Raw genomic sequence first — 20,975 nt, forward strand, 5'->3', positions numbered from 1 at the left:
ATTTGATCCTGCAAATAGTATGGTTATCTCCTAATTCTAAAATATATGTAATACAGTGTCCTTCATTTATCCATTTACTTTTGATATTATCTCAGGCTTGTCACGATAGTCATCAGCTGGAGCATGCCATTAGTTATTATGATACTGACTTACATCTAAAACATTTTACAGATTAAAGCTGCAATCCCTGGAATTTTTTGTAAGCATTTGATGATATGAATTTACTCGCGAATGAATTAAAAGTGCAGTTATGCTTGTATTTGGACGGTAGCTTTAATGTTCTACCTTCATAACAGATTAATTCCATTTTGTAGGGACTTTTTAACTATAATTACAGCTACATTCTTTGGACAAGTAGCCTCCTACTTTGCTCCGCAAGGCTCAATGGGTAGGTGTAAACCACTTGCACCGACCAGTGATCCATAACTGGTTCAACAAAGGCCATGGTTTGTGCTATCCTGCCTGTGGGAAGCGCAAATAAAAGATCCCTTGCTGCCTGTCGTAAAAGAGTAGCCTATGTGGCGACAGCGGGTTTCCTCTAAAAAAATCTTTGTGGTCCTTAACCATATGTCTGACGCCATATAACCATAAATAAAATGTGTTGAGTGCGTCGTTAAATAAAACACTTCTTTCTTTCTTTCTTTCCTCCTACTTTGAAACATAATCAACACCATGGCCATTTATGGGTAGATCCACATTTTTAGGAAACCATAAACATTTGTTATTTACATAACATGAGCAGATATGTGATGTTTTGAGGTTGTTTTTAATATGTTTTAAAATATAATGTTTTGATATATATGTTTCACATTTTGATATGCAGTCATAAACATATTCTTTAATAAAGTTATCGGTTTTAAAAGGACATCCTGTTTAATTGGTCTTTTTTTTCTTCTTTTTTTTTTGTATATAAAAAATATTTGTAATAATATACATTTATATGGTGCATCAGAATTTGGTAATGACACATAGAATACTTCAGATGAGTGATGAGAAGCATTCAAATGGGCGACTTTTCAACCAAGCAAATGAGAAATATTGCTTTTGTTTTATTTTAAAGGAATGTAGTACCTAATTTAATTTTATTCGTAATTGTGGACCTTATTGAAATTTGAGAGTGGCAAGTATCTTTCTATGGAAATTATGATTCCCAAGCTCAACTATGAGGATATGACTAATGTATTTCTTCTTCTTTTCGTTTGCCTTTTGACTACACGTCGAGGCCAGCAGTAACTATGAAAGATACTGTTCTCTGTAGATCACTTCTTGTACCATACAGCTTCTTCTGGAGAGTTGTTGTAGATGTCCAGGTAGTTTCCCTCAGCTGATGTAGGTTTATGCAGTCTTGGATGACATGTTCGGCCGTCTGTTCTGCTTCTCCACAGGAGCACATGGAAGAAGGTACCTGCTTGAACCTCTTATGCATATGCTGGTTCAGCCTGTTGTGTCCAGTCCTTAGTCGGAAAATGATGACCTGTTCCTAACGGGACAGCAGGTAATAATCATTGGTTTGTTTGGGAGGTCTATAGAGAGAAATAATATGGGATTTCATCTCTTCGTATGTCACCCAATTATCCTCCTGTTCTTTAGCTGCACCCAGTTTTGCGAGTTTGTCTGCATTTTTATTTCCTGGTCCATTGTTACACGACTTGGTTGACACTGCTGATAGGATGTAGGACTTCTGAAAGTCTGCCAAGCTTGTTGTTTTCAAGAGCCTGGAGGGCAGAAAGAGCATCAGTCAGGAAGACGACATGTGAGCAGTTCTCCCCTCTGGTGCTGATGATGTGGGCAGCATGAATGAGAGCCTCAACCTCTACAGCATAGTTTGTGCAGTGTTTCCCTGTAGGAAAATGTGCCTCCTCTCAGTAGCCAATAGGTTCCATGATGTATATTCCAGCACCTCCGTTTTTCACTGCATTTGTTACAGATCCATCAGTATATACCTGTGTCCATGACGTCTCTGGGTACTGTTCATCAATCATGGCCAGTGTCAGGGCTCGTTTGTATGGTTCACTGTGTTCCTCTCCAGGGGTGAGGTGTTGGACCACTATGCAGATTTTTACATTGTCCAATTGTGGTTCCCATGGTGGGATGCAACTGACAGTACTAACTTGATGGATTTTATCTAGGAGTTGTCCTTTATGTTGCCTCAGGAGTGATTTGCTCTGTTTATGAAAGCTAGTTCTTGTGAATCTGTTGCAGAGATAGTCATTCATTTTCTTGTCAATTGGGTGTTGTGGCAAAGACTTGAATTAATTTATTTAAGAATGAAGAAAAGTTTAACATGGAGAAAAGTTTTATTGCAGTGTGTAAATGGTGACAGAGAAACATAAAAGATGGCCGAATTTACAAAGACTGTTCTTGACTTACACGTGTGTAGAGCTTTGACCTGCATGTATAATAGTTACAATGCTTAAACATCAGCGTTTAGAAAGAAAAACAGGCTTTGTAAATTAGGCCCAAGATTTTTAATCTCTGAAAGGCAGATTACTGTTAAGCTCATTGCAAGTACAGTGCACGTTGCATGATGCCCTACATACAAGTATATTCTGTTTATGAAATAAGATTACAATAAACTACACTCTTGTATAATTGAATCTATACATTAATAGAGTTTATCAGAGGCAAACTTTCAAAGGATAATCTAGATTATCTAGTTTATTTTATGCTAAACGTTTGGTTTAATATATTCTTAATTAACTTCTTCGTCATTTAATAAACAACATGCATTTGCCTCTAAAACGTCTTGTAGTTATTAATGCATTGTAGCCCACTGGACATGGTTATCCAGCTTTTGCACGCTGCTAGAAAAATCTGTCTGACCCTAGGGCTAGATAAATCTGTCCGACCCGAGGGCTAGATAAATCTGTCTGACCCGAGGGCTAGACGATTTCTACATACGCGTGACATCATAACTCATGTTTTACGACGATTGACGTCATAACTCATGGTTTTCAAAATTCTGTTTGCCATTTCACGTTGTATCATTGTTTTAAAAATATTTAAACAAATTAATATTTTCAACTTTTTCAAATTTATTGTTACGTTGCATAAGGTGGACTGTATTTTTTCCGCGTATGATTAAATGAGTTTGCAGGTGAAATGTATAGGCCACTACGAATCGTTCTACAATAAACAAACCGTAGCTTACAAAATTAATATTTTGTTACTGTAATTAAATGGGCAAAAAAAAGAATCGATCATCGTTGTGAGGTATAGATAAGTCAATTCCAACCCTCGGGACCAAATTTTTTTTTAAAGGTCTCGGTAAACCTCAATCCTCACAAAAAACATTTTGTCCCTCGGGTTGGAATAGCCTTATCTATACTTCACAACGGTGATAGATTCTATTAGTCTTGGTGCTTTATGTCTTCTAGACCATTTTAAAATACATTTGTCGAAACAGACTTGAGTGGCACTCCTCTTGCAGACAGGTTAAGAAGATTTATCGTTCTTGCGAGTGGCACATGGCAGTGCTTCATTGTAGCAGTGACAACCTTGTCGGCTATGAGCAGAACTACGACCTTTTGTCATTCAAATTCAATGTATATTAACTATGCTTTTACATTGTTGTAGGTGTGTGTTCGTGCCTGTGTGTGTGCAAAATGCATTGTGGATGTGCCAATTGTCGTTTCCTTTTGAGCATGGAATTTGCAATGTGCGTGTGATACTCAAAAATTCATGAAGATGATCATCATGAATAATTAATACCTAGCCCAAATACATCACTAGTTGTAATATGGAGTTGTAGGTCATACACCAACCAATGCTTTATGACAAGTATGTACATCGGACGTGGTTATGTTCTCAGTCTAGTGCAGGCAAAAGATTTCTTGTTGCCAGTTGGTAATAACGTTTGTCAGCATCAGGGGCCTTAATTCACTAAACTATCGCAAGTGTGCGATCTCGTAGTGCAATCCAAAATAACGTGCAAAGATGATGCGATGTTGCGTAAGAGAGCTTTGTGAATTAGTCTCCTGATGTTTTCTCCGACAGGGGCGGGACGTAGCCCAGTGGTAAATCACCCACTTGATGCGCGGTCACTGTGGGATCGATCCTCGTTGATAGGCCCATTGGGCTATTTCTCATTCCAGCCAGTGTACCATGACTGGTATATCAAAGGCTGTGGTATGTGCTATCGTGTCTGGAATGGTGCATATAAAAGCTACGATGCTACTGATGGAAAAATGTAGCAGGTTTGATTAATAAATCAATTTGCTCTAGTGATGTCGTTAAACAAAACAAACTTTTATCCTCTTTGACACTGGTCTCGACAGATAACCCAGAGAACCTGCTTCATTGGTGATTTCATTTTTAAAACCATAAAGAAATTGTTTATTATATTTTTAATACAGAAGAACAGCATGTTAAACAATTTTTGCATAATCAAATAATAGATATACTGTCTATTTTTTATTTGTTACATACATTTTTTTTTTTTTTTTTTTTAAATATCTGCAGATATTGTCCGTTATTTTTTCAAATGTTTAATCAATTTGACCACTGAAATTGTTTTCCATTAGGAGTTCATTGAGATTAGTAAAATACAGAGAAGACAGATTGGTTAGTTTAGGTGTAGAGGATGGTGTATCATAGCAACACTATAAATACTGTGTATCACAGCAATCCAGAGTTTTTAAAAAACCCACACAAATAAAACAAATATTAAAAGTTAAATAAGAACATCAGCTGGAGATATTTGTTATCTCCAGCTTCATCACAAGGATGTGTTAACATCATCATAGCGTCCATGACCCCCTCACTGGAATCTGGCATATAGTATGGGCAGACAACTCATCGCGGTTACAAACAACGAGGCGACAGGTGCAGCACCATCACTCTGAAATAGGTGAACATTAAATTGGGCTTTTTTTCAGGTTTCCAAAAGGTTAGTATTCATAATGCTAATTAAAATCAATTTGTACTCGTATCCCACATATAGTCTATGGTCATATATATATATATATATATATATATATATATATATATATATATACACACACACACACACACACACACACACACAGAGAGAGAGAGAGAGAGAGAGAGAGAGAGAGAGAGAGAGAGAGAGAGAGAGAGAGAGAGAGAGAGAGAGAGAGAGAGAGAGAGGGGGATCCTGCTTCCATACCAAACTGCCAGTAATGAATAACAGCAACTGGAAATTTTATATGCACTCCCATAGACAAGAAAGCATATACCATGACCTTTGATAAAGAAAAAACCAAATGATAGCAACTGATCCTGTGACCAATTGAGTATCATTTACTTTGACATCAACCTGCTATGCCATGTATATAATTTCATCCAATATACATGTAGCCTATATTATTTATTACAACTTTGATAACCAATTTAATTAGTAAAAGTAGTATCGTGCATATTGTTTTTTTCACTAACATGTTTTTTATTACAAAAATATACAAGACTATTGTCTTGCCAAAATGCGGAGAGGAGTGGAAGGTTTCGAGCATGTCTGTTCCGGGTCCCGTCTCTGGATAGCCAGGGGCCCGACCTGGGACAGAATGCCAAAATGCTAAACATTTAAACATGCCAATTACGTAATAATTTGTTTAGAACCTAATTAAGTAATGCATACATGTATTTATAAACCAATATTAAATTATTTGTAGGTTTGTACATGTAGATAACATTGTCTTAAAGTTTGTGTTATTTGTTTATGAGTGCTCAGTATGAAAAACTATTCATGGAATGTTTGTTAAAATTAATTAATTTTACGTGTATTTATTTTATTTTATTAACATTTATTTATTTATTCCACACCTATACGTCGCTCCAGTTCAATGTTTAATTATTAGATATATTCTCTATTTTTTATATATAAAAAAAGTTTTTACATTTTCTTTTTAGATAGGCTTATTACTCGAGTGTCCAAGAGGTGATTTTGACCATTTGAGTCTGTCGAGTTAAAACAAACAGATTCATATTCACCATTTGTTGAATAAATACACAGGATATACCTGCCACAGTGCAATATATGATGTAAAATTATTAAGAGGCAGTACTAAATATAAATACTTAAAAATCAGAGCTCAGTTATATGTCATGATAAACCGTGAACGGGCTACCCCATAAACCGGTCTGTTTACGTTAGACTGGTTGTTAAGGAATCTGCATACGATTGAATCCTGACTTCAAAATACTTTTATTGAATTAAGAAAATCTTCCCAAAAACAAAGTCCACAAATGAGGAAAAGACAAGTAGACATTCACAATATTTTTATACATATGAAAATATATACACGACCGCCATTTTGCACTGTGCACACTATATTATTTGGCAAGTAATAGTAAACAAACCTAACTTAAAAACGTTTCATACCACTGCCATTGTCAAAGTCTCGTCTGCTTCGCAGATTCATTAAATTTTGGTGACGTCACGTGACACGCGTCACTATTGAAAAACAATAGCTAGGTTTTCGGGAGTAGCTAAAGAATGTCAGCATTAGACTACGACATGCATTTAATCTCTTGACAACAAAAAATGGCATGGATATTAACATTTGTTGCTTGATAAAAACAACTCGATAGTACATTACAATGCGCGTGTGCAGAAACCGTTTCCCGTTAATAGGCCTGTTCACGGTTACTTGAGGATATATGGTCTTCTCCAACTAGACAAAGATGTCATCTTTAAACTAAAAGGAACACTTTTGACTTTTATATTATCCCTTCTGCTCTCTACCCTACCCCTACTCCACTGTGTCCAGCCCTCAGTTCTTTAATGCTACACCAGCACGTCAATATTTAAGTACTTCACTTCCTAGCACCCTGAATGGTCAAACTGGACAACCAATATTGTTGCTTCATTTTAAATGTTTCTAATCAAACATACATACCTTTTTTGTTGTAGTATCTTTTTTCTGCAATTAAACAGTGGAATACTATTTAAACATGAAAAATACTAACAAAAAACCCCCACCTTTTAAAACTATTGTAGTTAAATGTACTATAATATTCAGAAACATGATACGAATTTAATATCCTATTTATTATCCCTAATCGATCTTAATTTATATCGCTCAACTCAACTTCGTTGACTTGCCTGTAAGGTTGTAGTGTTGTAGTGCGCCAATCGATGACGTCGAAGTCTATCATTTTGATATAGGCCTACATACCAAGATATTTTTAACCACATGGGTAATAGTTGTTGTGATTGTTGCGAACTGGTATGACAACCTATAACATATATCTGTTATTATAACAACAAAAAACCACAGTGAGAATCAGTAAAAAGAAAGATTATTGTAACAAGAATTATCAAGAATATTGCTCATTTCGCAGACCGTAGGAAAATATGTCACTTGTAGATTTGAGAAACATTTGTTGTATTTTCCATCACAGGCTTCTCTCTTATTATTTTTATAATTAATTGCGCATTCGTATGAAAACCTATATAATTGATATGTTATTACAACAATAATAAGTAGTGAAAATCAGTGGAAAGAAAAATGTCCGATCTCGGTGGCGGAGTGGTTAAGCTATCGGACTAAAGGCTGGTAGGTACAGGGTTCGCAGGCCGGTACCGGCTCCAACCCAGAGCCAGTTCTTAAGGGCTCAATGGGTAGGTGTAAGGCCACTACAGCTTCTTCTCTCTCACTAACCACTAACTAACTAACAACTAACCTACTGTCCTGGACAGACAGCCCATATAGCTGAGGTGTGTGCCCAGGCCAGCGTGCTTGAACCTTAATTGGATATAAGCACGAAAATAAGTTGAAATGAAAGGAAAGAAAGATTAATCTAACGGTAATATTTACTCATTTCGCAGACCATAGAAACTTCAGTAACACACGCTTCTATCTTGATATAATGCAGTCTCGCTTTTCCATCTATAACATCGTTTCCTAATGCACAGTACAAACAAAACAGGACATTTTCACGGTAACTTGAAATTTAAAGCAAATTTTGGAATTTCAAATATCTGTATTTTGTTCATTCATACAGTGTTTAAAACGGTTTTGGTGTTTATCATCGCATGAACGTCAAAAATCTAACGTTCAATTCTTAGATATATATATGTGTGTGTGTGTGTGTGTGTGTGTGTGTGTGTGTGCGTGTAGATATATATAATGCATTTCTGATTATTTTAATTAAATATGGACCTACTCTTTTTCTCTCCCATTTGACAAACTGAAACAACGTTTGAAATGGCACTTAAATTTATCGTCAATATACTTCTTTCAAACATTTGCATCGGTTTCCACACGGGGATTTAGGTATGGGTCCAAGCGTCCACTCCTTATTTCTGGTCAAGAAGGCCTAATTAGTTTGTATTTGTATTACCAAGGTATATTACATGTATCTGAATCCTTAAACTATTCTAACGACTACAAAACCAAGTCTGACATGCACAGATAAACCGACGAAATAATATAATTTGTCTTAGTAAGCCTGTTATATATTACAATCAGTCAGTCCAGTTAGCTGAGGTGTGTGCCCAGAGCAGCGTGCTTGAACCTTAATTGGATATAAGCATGAAAATAAGTTGAAATGAAACTTGACAGTGTGAGGATAACTATGGAATCAAGCTTGATGGTAGTACAATACCAAATAACTTCCGGCTGGGTCAAAGTTCGAGGTGCACCGAACTTTTGATAGAGAAGTGAACACCACAAGTCCTGTGATTGGTTATAAATGTGAGTGTGTTGGTTGTAAAAAATAATAGTTTCATCTGGGTAAAATAAATGTGCAATTTTATTTCATCTAGTACCAATGTGTCAAGTAGCCTTGTGCTTGAAACATGTATGGGGTACCTGTAAAAAAAAGTACTCAAATTTTGTGCGAAACTAGGGTAGTCATAGACGCTACCCGTTATCTCAGAAACGAGCAGCTTGACCCCCATTTTTTTCTGATTCACTTTAAGTGTAAGGGGTGGTAGTATTTATATCCGTGGCGTTTATGTCGGTTGATACGTTGCAGGTAGGAGTTTTAGCCGTATATGTTACTATTGTCGTCTATGGGATTTGATTTGGTAGTGTACACCCTGATACGAATGGCTGTCTGCCCGTCTGCAGTCGTAACCACTAACAAAAGATAAGTAATCTTGTCATGGTACCGTTGATGTACTTTCACACCTGTGTCCGAATAAGTTGTTGTCAAGAGTTTTTTAGTTGAGAATTCAGACCAGTGCTAACACTGTACACGCTTTGAGAGGAAAGTAAGGTTTTAAATTGTTTTATTCAATTTTATTACTATTTGTTGTGCGGCAAAGAATTATGGCAGGACAACGATAATCAGGGCCATGATGGCAACAAAGAGCAGGGCGGCACAAAACTGGGGTAGGGCGCAGCTAACGCTCTTCTATTTATTGCCAGTTATAGCACTGTATTCATTCAGGTGCTTTTATAGCAAAAGTAAACAAGATAGGAAGGAAATGTTTTATTTAACGACGCACTCAACACATTTTGTTTACGCTTATATGGTTAAGGACCACACACATTGAAGAAAGAAAATGTTTTATTTAACGACGCACTCAACACATTTTATTTACGGTTATATGGCGTCACACACATTGAAAGAGGAAACCCGCTGTCGCCACTTCATGGGCTACTCTTTTCGATTAGAAGCAAGGGATCTTTTATATGCACCATCCCACATACAGGGTAGCACATACCAGTCTGGCTGGAACAAGAAATAGCCAAAATGGGCTCACCGACGGGGAGCGATCCCACACCGACCGCGCATCAAGCGAGCGCTTTACCACCTGGGTTACGTCCCGCTCCCTTAAACAAGATTGTATGGCTTAATCATTCCTCTGGGGTTTATTCATTTGATAATTCAGTCATGATGAGTCCGTGTTTGTAAGGCAAATGATGGAATTGAATGGAAACTCGTTTAACGTGCCCATATCCACAAAGGTTCAGGCACGCCCACCACGGATCCGACCTCTGACATCGCCAGTGGAGGGATCCGTGGCAAGGCAAATGATAGTAGTAGAAGAAGAAGACAAGTTGTTTTATTGCGTTACATACTGTATATAAATCATACAATATAAATATATAAAAAGGTTAGAAAATACAGCATCCGGTCAAACAGCCCTCTCTCTGTCTCTCTCTCTCTCTCTCTCTCTCTCTCTCTCTCTCTCTGTATCTCTTTTCTCTCTTCTTTCTCTTTCTCGCCGGTTTATGGATGATATTTTGTTCATACCCAGATGAACGTAAACGAAATAACAGACCATCCTTATAATTAAATTTAAAACATACTTACTAATAATAAGCTAAAAAAAATGTTTTTATTTGAATTATTTTTTGGCTCTAAAAAAATAACGCCCAATAACACAAAATACAAATATAAAATGTCGTCATCAGATATCCAATTTAAATTAATAAAACAAACACACACACACAAAGCTAACAACACTTCACCTGTATAGTACGTGCTTCCTAGGGAGCTTCCACATTTCCATATTACTACATTTCACACAGAGTGCTATTTATCTATTAAACAGAACGTAGCAGTTTGTTTAATTTTTCATAATAAATGTGTTACAGTCATTAATACCTTTATGTCAGGAGAGAAATAATGTTCATTTGTCACGAGCTTTAATAATTGTAACCAAAATCCAATATGGCATGTCTGTAAATTGGCTAATACAACGACCTGGTACTTTATGAAATATGTAACCAACAATCTGAACAATAATTGATCAAAGCAGATACGAGAAGAACCTACCGGAGTTGTAGCGGTTGGGTCCTGAAAGAAAATAATGGCATATAATTTAATCATTAGGCAAAAATTATTTTTAAAAAAGTATATATATAAAGCTATTGAAAGTCTCAAAATTAATTTTTTTACTATAACTACAGTCGACCTTCGATAACTCAAACTTCGATCTTTCAAATACGTCGATCTCTCGAAGTGAAACGGCGGTCCCGGCCGAACTGCTATACAAACTAGTAATAACAGACTTCGAACACTCAAACTTCGAACATTCGAAAAACTCTATCTCTCAAAGTAATTTTTTGGTCCCACCATAAAAAATTAAAGGATATTGCACTTCCAAAACTCGAAGTTTGTGGAGTGACTGAGCCTTTTAACTGTACCGGTAATACTTTAAAGAAAAATGAATTGTCACCAAGCCAAGCGTGAGTGCCCCCGACTGGTCTCGGCTATCGATGATACACGCGGTAATTACAGAATAATAGATCGCCGACTATGCGGAACGAAATGATCCTACATGCCTGCATTTGGTTGTCGGTGTTTGTACACGGCAGCGGGCCGCATTACACAAAGTACGGATAGTCTTGTAATCTTCGAAGAACTGTTGTAATAACAATTAACGCTGTTTGTTTTTTCTCTTAAACGAGTGAATCATGTCAAATTTGTTATTTGCTATTTAAGTGTGAATTCAAAATGATTCATTACTAGTCATTTAGTTATATAGCAATGACGTTTGTCATCCGTGTAGGTGGCGCACCTTCGGGTGTAGAGCTCACGAATGCTTGGGGAACTCAGAAAGGACACCTCGCAAGTTTCTTCCTATCAACAATCAACAACAACAACAATACCAATACGTTTCACCACCACTCCGGACGACGCCTGGCGGGCTTTCATATCATCATCATTCCATTTATATCATTCCTTCCTTCCTTCCCTTTACCATTTTCATATTAAATACAGCCCAAATGAGCTTTATGGATAACCTGGGGGTGGGAGGGATGGGGGGGGGGGGGGACGCCGTGGTAGGGAGCTTTTTTGGGTGCACTAGGGCGTAAGCGGTTTTGACCGATAGGGATGCCTGGTAGGAGGCCTCCCCCCCCCCCCCCCGAACCCCCGCCCCATGGAAATCCGGCCTAGCCGAAGTGGGCTACCCGGATGTTGGAACGCAGCAAGATTGGGCGCGATGCTCCCCCCTTTGCGAATCGTTTATCCTCCAGGGCCTAATGATTAATAATTTTAGAAGTTAAGTTTAGTAATAATTAATATTATATTATTAGGTTTTTTAGAACAGCCCGATTGAAAAATATATACGCACCTACTAAATTTTTCATAATAATTAATAGCCTGTTTACTTTAATTGGTGCCTTAATTTTAGCTCCCCATTTATTTTTTCTCTTTAGGGTAAGTGGTCTTACCACGGTTCGAAATTGTCCCCAACATATCACCACACCTCCCACTTCCCTCCCCCCCCCCCCCCCCCTCCCGCCCCGGAATTGGTCACTGGCGAAGTCAGAGGCTAAATCCGGGGTGGGCGTGCCTGAACCCTTGTGGATAGGGGCACGTAAAATGAGTTCCCATTCCCCATTCACTAGTCATTTAGTTATGTTAGAAACTGATACATCAGATATTGAGAAATCTGGGGAAGGACCCGGCAACGGGGGGATAGCCAGATCGGTTAATAGTCACGCTTTCTTGTCATCCAAGCAATCTGACGAAGGGCCCAGAAATGGGGGGGGGGGGGGGGGGGGGGATAGACAGATTGAAGAAAGTACAAAAACGAGACACTGCAACAGCAAACAGGCCATGGAAGAAATGCTGCTCAATCTGTGTAAGATCAATCTAATTAAAATTAGCTCCACTATTACATGTGGATCTAACACCAGCCAGTTGGAGCTCATGTCCACCAATCAAAACCTTACTTGCAGAATCCTGCCAGTAATTTAAAAATAATTTGAAAACATTCCGAATTATCCTGAGGGTATACGACATGTTTCGTGTGAATTACGAATGCCTTAAAACATGATTTATTTTATAAAATAAATAATTTGTAATGTAAAACTGAAGACTGATAACCCACCCCGTACGCATTGGTATGGTTCGCTGTACTGCGGCCACTAAAATAGACTCGCCCGATATTTTTAGAATTTGTATGCTCTCAAATAACGTTATAAAAGGCGAAGTGTGATTGGTCAATATTTAATTTATTATTCATTTTCAGTTGCATTCCAATTTTGTTTAAGATGAGGTCAGACGTGAGTCCATGCTCTCTTGAGTTACCCCCCCACCTGGGGGGACTGATAGCAACTTATGGGATGTTGTTGGAGTACCGCGTCGCGTACACCGGGTCACGGGCAACCGTGACTTTGGTGTACGGCGACCCGGTCCCAACCAAGACTAGGAGGACGAGGAAGAAGAGGAGAAACCCGCCAGGAACGGTTCGGGGGGGGCCAACCCCGGTGGCTAAACCACCGGCAGCGGCTCCTTCCGCTTCGCCGCCGCCTGCTGTTTCCACCGGATTGAAGGAAGGGAAGCCAGTTTCGACCGGCCCAGCTCCCGCTCCGGAAGCGGTCCGAGACGAGGCTAGTACGACTAAGACTCCGGCTCGTTCCAGCACTTCACCTCTCCATACTATGGATAGCATTGATGTGTCGCCGATTTTACCGGTTTCACCAATGGCTACCCCGGACCGACAAGGAGCTGTTGGGAAGCGCAAGGCGGAGGTGGCGACCCCTATACTAACATTCCGAACACCACCGAAACAACCACCGCCACCACCAGAAGGTGCAGAGTCCGGCGAATCCAAGGACTCCTGGACTCTGCACGGAAAAACTGGACCGCCGTTTCTCCAAGTGCGCTGTCGTCGACGTCCTGGACACCAAGCACCTCTTAGCAGCGCCCCGATGCCGGAACTTTGAGGATATACCCAACACAGACGGCGAATACGAGATGCACCCGGTGACCTTTAAGGATGGGAGATCGGCTGTGAGTATTACTCATCACCTGGACAACCGCTACAGCCAGGCTCTACTGTTTGCCGAGATGGACAACATATCCATTCATCGCCTGATGAAGAAGGTGTTCCGCAAACAGTATCCTGTGATCACTAGACTGCTAGCGAAGCCGGATATTCACCAGCTGATCCCCCATCTGGACACCAGGGTGTGGCTCTCCTCCCCCTAGTCAACCTTTACCTCCGTGAGTACCAACCTCTTTTTGGGCTAGTTAGACTTTAAATGTTTTGGAACGCAGTTCAAAATTCTTATGTTTATTTTTTTATAAATAGTCTAACGCATTTTATTTTGGCGCCCGTTCAATTGCTCAAAATCACCTTAAAACTTTTCGGCCGAGCAGTCTTAACCATTTTTGGCTAAAATTTTAGAGTCCAGACATGTATCGGTATGCAGTACTCTTTGTAGACTTAGGTAAAAAACAGGCTTCACCGAGGAATCGAAATTCAGCCAATCAGAACACGGCTCCCACTCGGTGTTACTTCTTGTTTATGAAGTGTCTGCTAGTCGGTCCGCGCTTACTAAATGGCTTTTTTCCAAATTCCGCCCACTTCAAACTTACCCCCCCCCCCCCCCCCCCCCTGCTCCGGAGTCAGTCACTGGCGAAGTCAGAGGCTAATTCCGTAGTGGGCGTGCCTGAACCTTCGTGGATAGGGGCACGTAAATATAGTTACCCATACCCATAATTTATTATTTACAGACGAAATGTTACCTGGACATTGGGGACTACGCAGTGTTGTTAGTTTTAAATCACTGGCAGGATTCTGCAAGTAAGGTTTTGATTGGTGGACATGAGCTCCAACTGGCTTGTGTTAGATCCACATGTAATAGTGGAGCTAATTTTAATTAGATTGGTGCAAGATTACAGACACAGTAATGAAAGACGATTTTTTAAGCAAGTGTGCCAAACAATCTTTAATTACAAAATTGTTCTGATAGTTCTGCTCTTTGTACTTTGTGATTTGAGAGCTATAAATTATTTTGTACTGTTGTGAATGTTTTATATGTGAAAAGGTACATAACCTAGTGCTATTTGGCATACAGTGTTTTGATTTGTTATGTTATGTCCCGCTATGTTAGTGAGGGTTTTTAAAAATGATTTTTGTGATTTACAATAATTTTGCTATTTATATATTGTATTTTTTTATTTGGTAAACAAACGTACTTAGTGCTAATCGACATCCAGTATTTTAATTTATTAATAAATACAATAAAAGTACATAGAGATATACGCCAAATTGATCGGATTTATCTCTATCTATGTATATATTATAACTAAAATGAAACCTCTCAAAACCGGACGCTCTCACAACCGGAATTCTCTCAAAACAGTCGTTTTTTAAATATCAGTACACAAGAGAACCTCTCTAAGCCGGATAACCCTTAAAACCCGATATTTTACTTGGTAACGAGGGTGTCCAGTTTAGAGGGGTTTAACTGCATACTGCGAATGATCAAAGCAGATACAAGAAGTACCTACCTGAGGTTTATTGGTTATAGCATATCATTTAATCATTAAACTAAAAAAAAGAATATTTTAAAAAGCTATTGAAAAAATTGGAATATTTCATTCTTTACTGGTTAATGTTCTCTCAAAGTTTAAAAGTTGCTTATAATTACAATATATCTAACTATCTGACTGTCTAAAAAAAATAATCCTTAAAAAAATTAAAATAATAATAATAAAACTTCAATGAAAAAGTCTCAAATCGCACTTAAAAGTGAGATGTGTCTGAGTCACGATCTACTGAAGCTTTTGAAAATCGGAATATTTCCCTTTTTACTGATTAATGTTCTCTCAAATTTTAAAATCTGATTATAACTATTTTGCGACTGACAAAAGCAGATACAAAAAGAACCTACCAGAGGTTTAGTGGTCTTGGCCTGAAAGAAAATAATGACATAATTTAATCATTAAGCAAAAATTATTTTTAAAAGGTATATATATATATATATATATATATATATATATATATATATATATATATATATAAAGCTATTGAAAGTCTCAAAATTTAAAATTTTAAATAACTACATGTATATATTATAACTACAGTAAAACCTCAAAACCGAACGCTCTCACAACCGGAATTCCTTCAAAACAGGACGTTTTTCACAGTCGTACTAGTCAGTACAGAAGATAACATCTGTAAACCAGATAACCCTTAAAACCTGACCTTTTACTTGGTATCTAGGGTGTCCAGTTTAGTTTAGAGTAGTCTGGTTGTATAATTTCAAAATGAACATACTGTGTTGGAAAAAGTAAAGGAAAATTAATTCTATATTGTTCTGAATCAGTACACCCCATAGCGTTCCAGAAACAAAATTCCCATGTCTGGGGCTTGGGGAATTTCTTTTACAGCACTTTGAAATTAGGGCTTCAAAACCTATCTTAGATTCACCGAGATACGGGGTAGGGATAACAAACTTACGGTTTCAGTCACTTGTTGTTTTATGTCAATGAAAATTGGCAAGAAGTTACAAAAATAATTACGCTTTGCTGTTGTCTATGGAAGTACTTGATGTGATGATGTTATCATGATCAAATCCAAGATGGCTGCCATTTTGGTAGGAAAAACAAAAAGTTTACGGTTTTGGTCACTTGTAACCTTTTTATGTCAGTGAAAATTGACAAGAAGTTACAAAAATAATTACGCTTTACTGTTTATGGAAGGACTTGATGTGATGATGCCATTTTGGCGGGGAAAACTAAAATATTGTTTGGTGGTCAGCTCATATCATTCTAACTCATCAAAAGCAGCTGAAACTAATTGTAATGAAGTTTTATTTATTGTTATTCCTACCCAAATCTCGGTGAATCTAAGATAGGTTTTGAAGCTCTAATTTCAAAATGCTGTAAAAAAAAGTTCGCCAAGCCGCAGACATGGGGATTTATTTTCTGAGACACTATGGGGTGTACTGATTCAGAAAAACTGAAAACCAGTTTTCCTTTACTTTTTTCCCGCAAATTAGTTTTTGCAACCAGACTAAGAGGAATTTAAATGCATTCGGCGAATGATCAAAGCAGATACAAGAAGTACCTACCTGAGGTTTATTGGCTATAGCATATCATTTAATCATTAAACTAAAAAAAAAGCATATATAAAAAAGCTATTGAAAAAATTGGAATATTTCATTCTTTACTGGTTAATGTTCTCCCAAAGTTTAGAAGTTGCTTATAACTACAATGTATCTATCTCACTGTCTAAACAAAAAAAAATCCTTACCCACTCCCCCCCCCCCCCCCCCCCCCCCCAAAAAAAAAACAAAAAAAAAACACCCACCCAAACAAACAAACAAAAAACACCCAAAAACCCCCAACAACAACAACCCCAACAACAACAACAAACAAACAAACAAACAAACAACAACACAACCAACCCTCATAAAAAAGGACTCAAATCGCACTTAAAAGTGAAATGTGTCTGAGTTACGATCTATTGAAAATCAGAATATTTCCTTTTTTACTGATTAATGTTCTCTCAAATTTTAAAGTCTGATTATAACTATATTGTGAATGACAAAAGCAGATACGAGAAGAACCTACCGGAGGTTTAGTGGTCCTGGCCTGAAAGAAAATAATGGCATATAATTTAATCATTAAGGAAAAGTGAATATTTAAAAAAAAAAACTTTTGAAAAATCGGAATATTTCCTTTTTACTGGTTAATGGTCTCAAAATTTACTGACTTTTATTCTAAATTTTAATTTTACCTAGTTGTGATATTTCTATGTTTTGTACAGTTCTTTACACTGTGTTTTAATTTAACTGTTGCATTTTTATATTGATGTGGTTCATCACCTCATGTTTGGATTTACTATAGTTTGACTCCCAATAACTGATGTATTTTTCGTGCTGGGGTGTCGTTAAACATCTATTCTATTCTATTCTATTCTATTCTATTCTATTCTATTCTCAAAATTTTACAATTTATTACATATTGTTTTATATAACATTAACTACACAAGACCATTTTTCAAAGTTTAGTATCCCTAGAAAAGAAATACAGTAATGCCAGGGTTGGGGGCCCTGGTATCACTACCTTACATTAATGTTATAAGATGCACACTAGGCCCCTATATAAGAATACAAATAATATGTTATGATAGTAATAAGCATATTACCACAAAAAGGAAATAATAGAAGGAAGTAAATTAAACAAATAGAAGAAAAAAATAATAATACAAAATTAATAATTAAAAAGAAAAGAAAAAGAAAAAAGGGAAATAAATATGATAATGAAGATAAATAAATAAATAGTCCCTAGCGTTGTTGTCGGCTGATAGGTTTGTCAACAATGTACTTTACATTCACTTCTGTATTGGGTTGGTTTTGTCATAATATAGCACCACATTTTTTAAAGATCGTAAGTACTATTTATATGGCCAATATATCCCACTTTGTGAAATGTCATTATTTGCATAAATATACTTTTCAATTTTCTATTATATTTTATATATATTTTATTTATATTTACAACTATACACGATTTTTTTTTTTTTTTACCTCAGATAGTGATGTGGTTTAGTAAAATATTCTGTAAAGCATTCCCAAGTAATAAGTCGATTATATCAAGATTTACAATCAAACCTGTTTTATCTATAAACCATGTTTCGAATTGTTGCCAAAACGTTTAAGAATGAGAGTAATGAAAAAATAAATGTTCTAATGACTCGGCTTCTTCACTGCAAAAAGTACATAAATCGTCACTTTGTATACCACATTTCTGTAGGTAAGTATTCGTTGTCAGAATGCGATGCATAAGTTTGAACTGGGAATTCCGAGTTTTAGTAACTATACAAGACTTATAATGATGTCATATTGCTTTGTGTTTGGTTATATTGATTATAAATATACAACGATTAACACAACTACTCGAGATTCAAATTCACGTTTCATGAGTAGGTCTAGTAATATTTCGAAACATTAACATGTGTTAAGTTATTAGATTACAATTGAATGAATGAATGAATGTTTAACAACACCCCAGCACGAAAAATACATCGGCTATTGGGTGTCAAACTATGGTAATGCAAATAAATAAAGTGATGATCAACATCAATATAAAAATTCAAGACTTAAACAAAAACAGTGTAAAGAACTGTGCAAAAACATTTTACTCAAAACTTCAATTTTGTGCTGTATTAGCCATTCTCAAAGAGAACGTTACACCCCTGCACCACGGTGAGGTTACAGCACACGCAGGGGTAGATTACAATTGATACAAATTAATGTGTTGAATTATTAGGTTAGAATTAATACAAAACTACACGGACATGATTGTGTTCAACATTCAGTTACTATGTATGATAATTTATATTTTGTTAAATTACAATCAAACTGATCATATAAATGTTAAAAAAATTATTCAGTCTTTGTTAAGATAATAAGTGCATTTATTCTTTTCCTACATATATAAATTAGCAACATGCTTTAAATAAACATGTAGTATCTTCAAAATTCTACAATTTATTCTTTCCTGGTTTATTCATTTGATAATTCAGTCATGATGATTCCCTGTTTCTAAGGCAAATGATAGTAGTAGAAGACGAAGACAAGTTATTTTATTATTGTGTCACATACTGTATATAAATCATAAAATATAAATATATAAAGCATGCGGTCAAACAAAGACACATCAAACATTTAAAATTCGAAAATATTTAAAAGCACATTGTGCTAATTTTTAAGTAAAACACAATTTTATTATGCCTTTCTTATAACTCATTGTGTATACAGTTTACAAAAACACGTTGTATTAAACTTGAGATTATATGATAAAGAGATTATTATCTCGGCGGTTCATACAGTTTGTGGATGATATTTTTGTTCATACCCAGATGAACGTAAACAAAATAACAGACCATCCTTATAATTAAATTTAAAACATACTTACTAATAATAAGCTAAAACAATATTTTTACATTTTTATTTATATTTTGGCTCTAAAACAATAACGCCCAATAACACAAAATACCAATTTAAAATGATGTCATCAGATATCCATTTTAAATTAATAAAACAAGCACACACACACAAAGCTAACAACACTTCACCTGTATAGTACGTGCTTCCTAGGGAGGGTGAACATTACTAAGCTTCTACATTTCCATATTACCACATTTCACACAAAGTGCTATTTATCTGTTAAACAGAACGTAGCAGTTTCTTTAATTTTTCATAATAAACGTTTGTTACTAGTCATTAATACCTTTATGTCCGGAGTCAATAATGCTCACTTGTCACGAGCTTTAACAATTGTAACCACAATCCAATATGGCATGTCTGTAAACTGGCTAATACAACGGCCTGGTATTTTGTGAAATATGTAATCAACAATCTGAACAATAATTGATCAAGGCAGATACAAGAAGAACCTACCATAGCTTTAGTGGTTCCTTTCTGAGAGAAAATAATTTAATCATTAGGCAAAAATAATAAAACTATATATATATATATATATATATATATATATATAAAGCTATTGAAATGCTCAAAATTTAAAAATTTATTATAACTATATATTATAACTACAATGAAACCTCTCAAAACTGAACGCTCTGACAACCGGAATTCTCTCAAAAACAGTAGTTTTTTTAAAATATCAGTACACAAGAGAACCTCTCTAAACCGGATAACCCTTAAAATCCTATATTTTACTTGGTAACGAGGGTGTCCAGTTTAGAGGGGTTTAACTGCATACTGCGAATGATCAAAGCAGATACAAGAAGTACCTACCTGAGGTTTAATGGTTGTAGCAAATCATTTAATCATTAAACTAAAAATAAGAATATTTTAAAAAGCTATTGAAAAAATTGGAATATTTCATTCTTTACTGGTTAATGTTCTCTAAAAGTTTAAAAGTTGCTTATAATTACAATATATCTAACTATCTGACTGTCTAAAAGAATAATCCTTAAAAAAACCCAAAAACAAAACAAAACAAACAAACAACAACAAAACCAACCCTCGTCGAAAAAGACTCAAATTGCACTTAAAAGTGAAATGTGTCTTGAGTCACGATCTATTGAAGCTATTGAAAATCAGAATATTTCCTTTTTTTCTCTCAAATTTTGAAGTCTGATTATAACTATATTGTGAATGACAAAAGCAGATACGAGAAGAACCTACCGGAGATTTAGTGGTCCTGGCCTGAAAGAAAATAATGGCATATAATTTAATCATGAAGGAAAAGTGAATATTTAAAAAAGCTTTTGAAAAATCGGAATATTTCCTATTTACTGGTTAATGGTCTCTCAAAATTTACTGACTTTTATTCTAAATTTT

The 20,975-nt window shown here is 36.2% G+C and overlaps 1 long non-coding RNA gene across 1 annotated transcript in view; it reads right to left on the minus strand.

Annotated features, from left to right (window-relative positions):
• LOC121383961 overlaps positions 1–368 on the minus strand; it is a 2,137-nt gene extending 1,769 nt beyond the window's left edge. The window contains exon 1 of the long non-coding RNA XR_005959317.1: positions 286–368. This is a non-coding gene — a long non-coding RNA (uncharacterized LOC121383961). The remainder of the gene's footprint in view (positions 1–285) is intronic.
• Positions 369–20,975: the final 20,607 nt, after the last annotated feature.

The sequence above is a fragment of the Gigantopelta aegis genome, chromosome 10 (assembly GCF_016097555.1).
Source record: "Gigantopelta aegis isolate Gae_Host chromosome 10, Gae_host_genome, whole genome shotgun sequence".
NCBI lineage: Eukaryota > Metazoa > Mollusca > Gastropoda > Neomphalida > Peltospiridae > Gigantopelta > Gigantopelta aegis.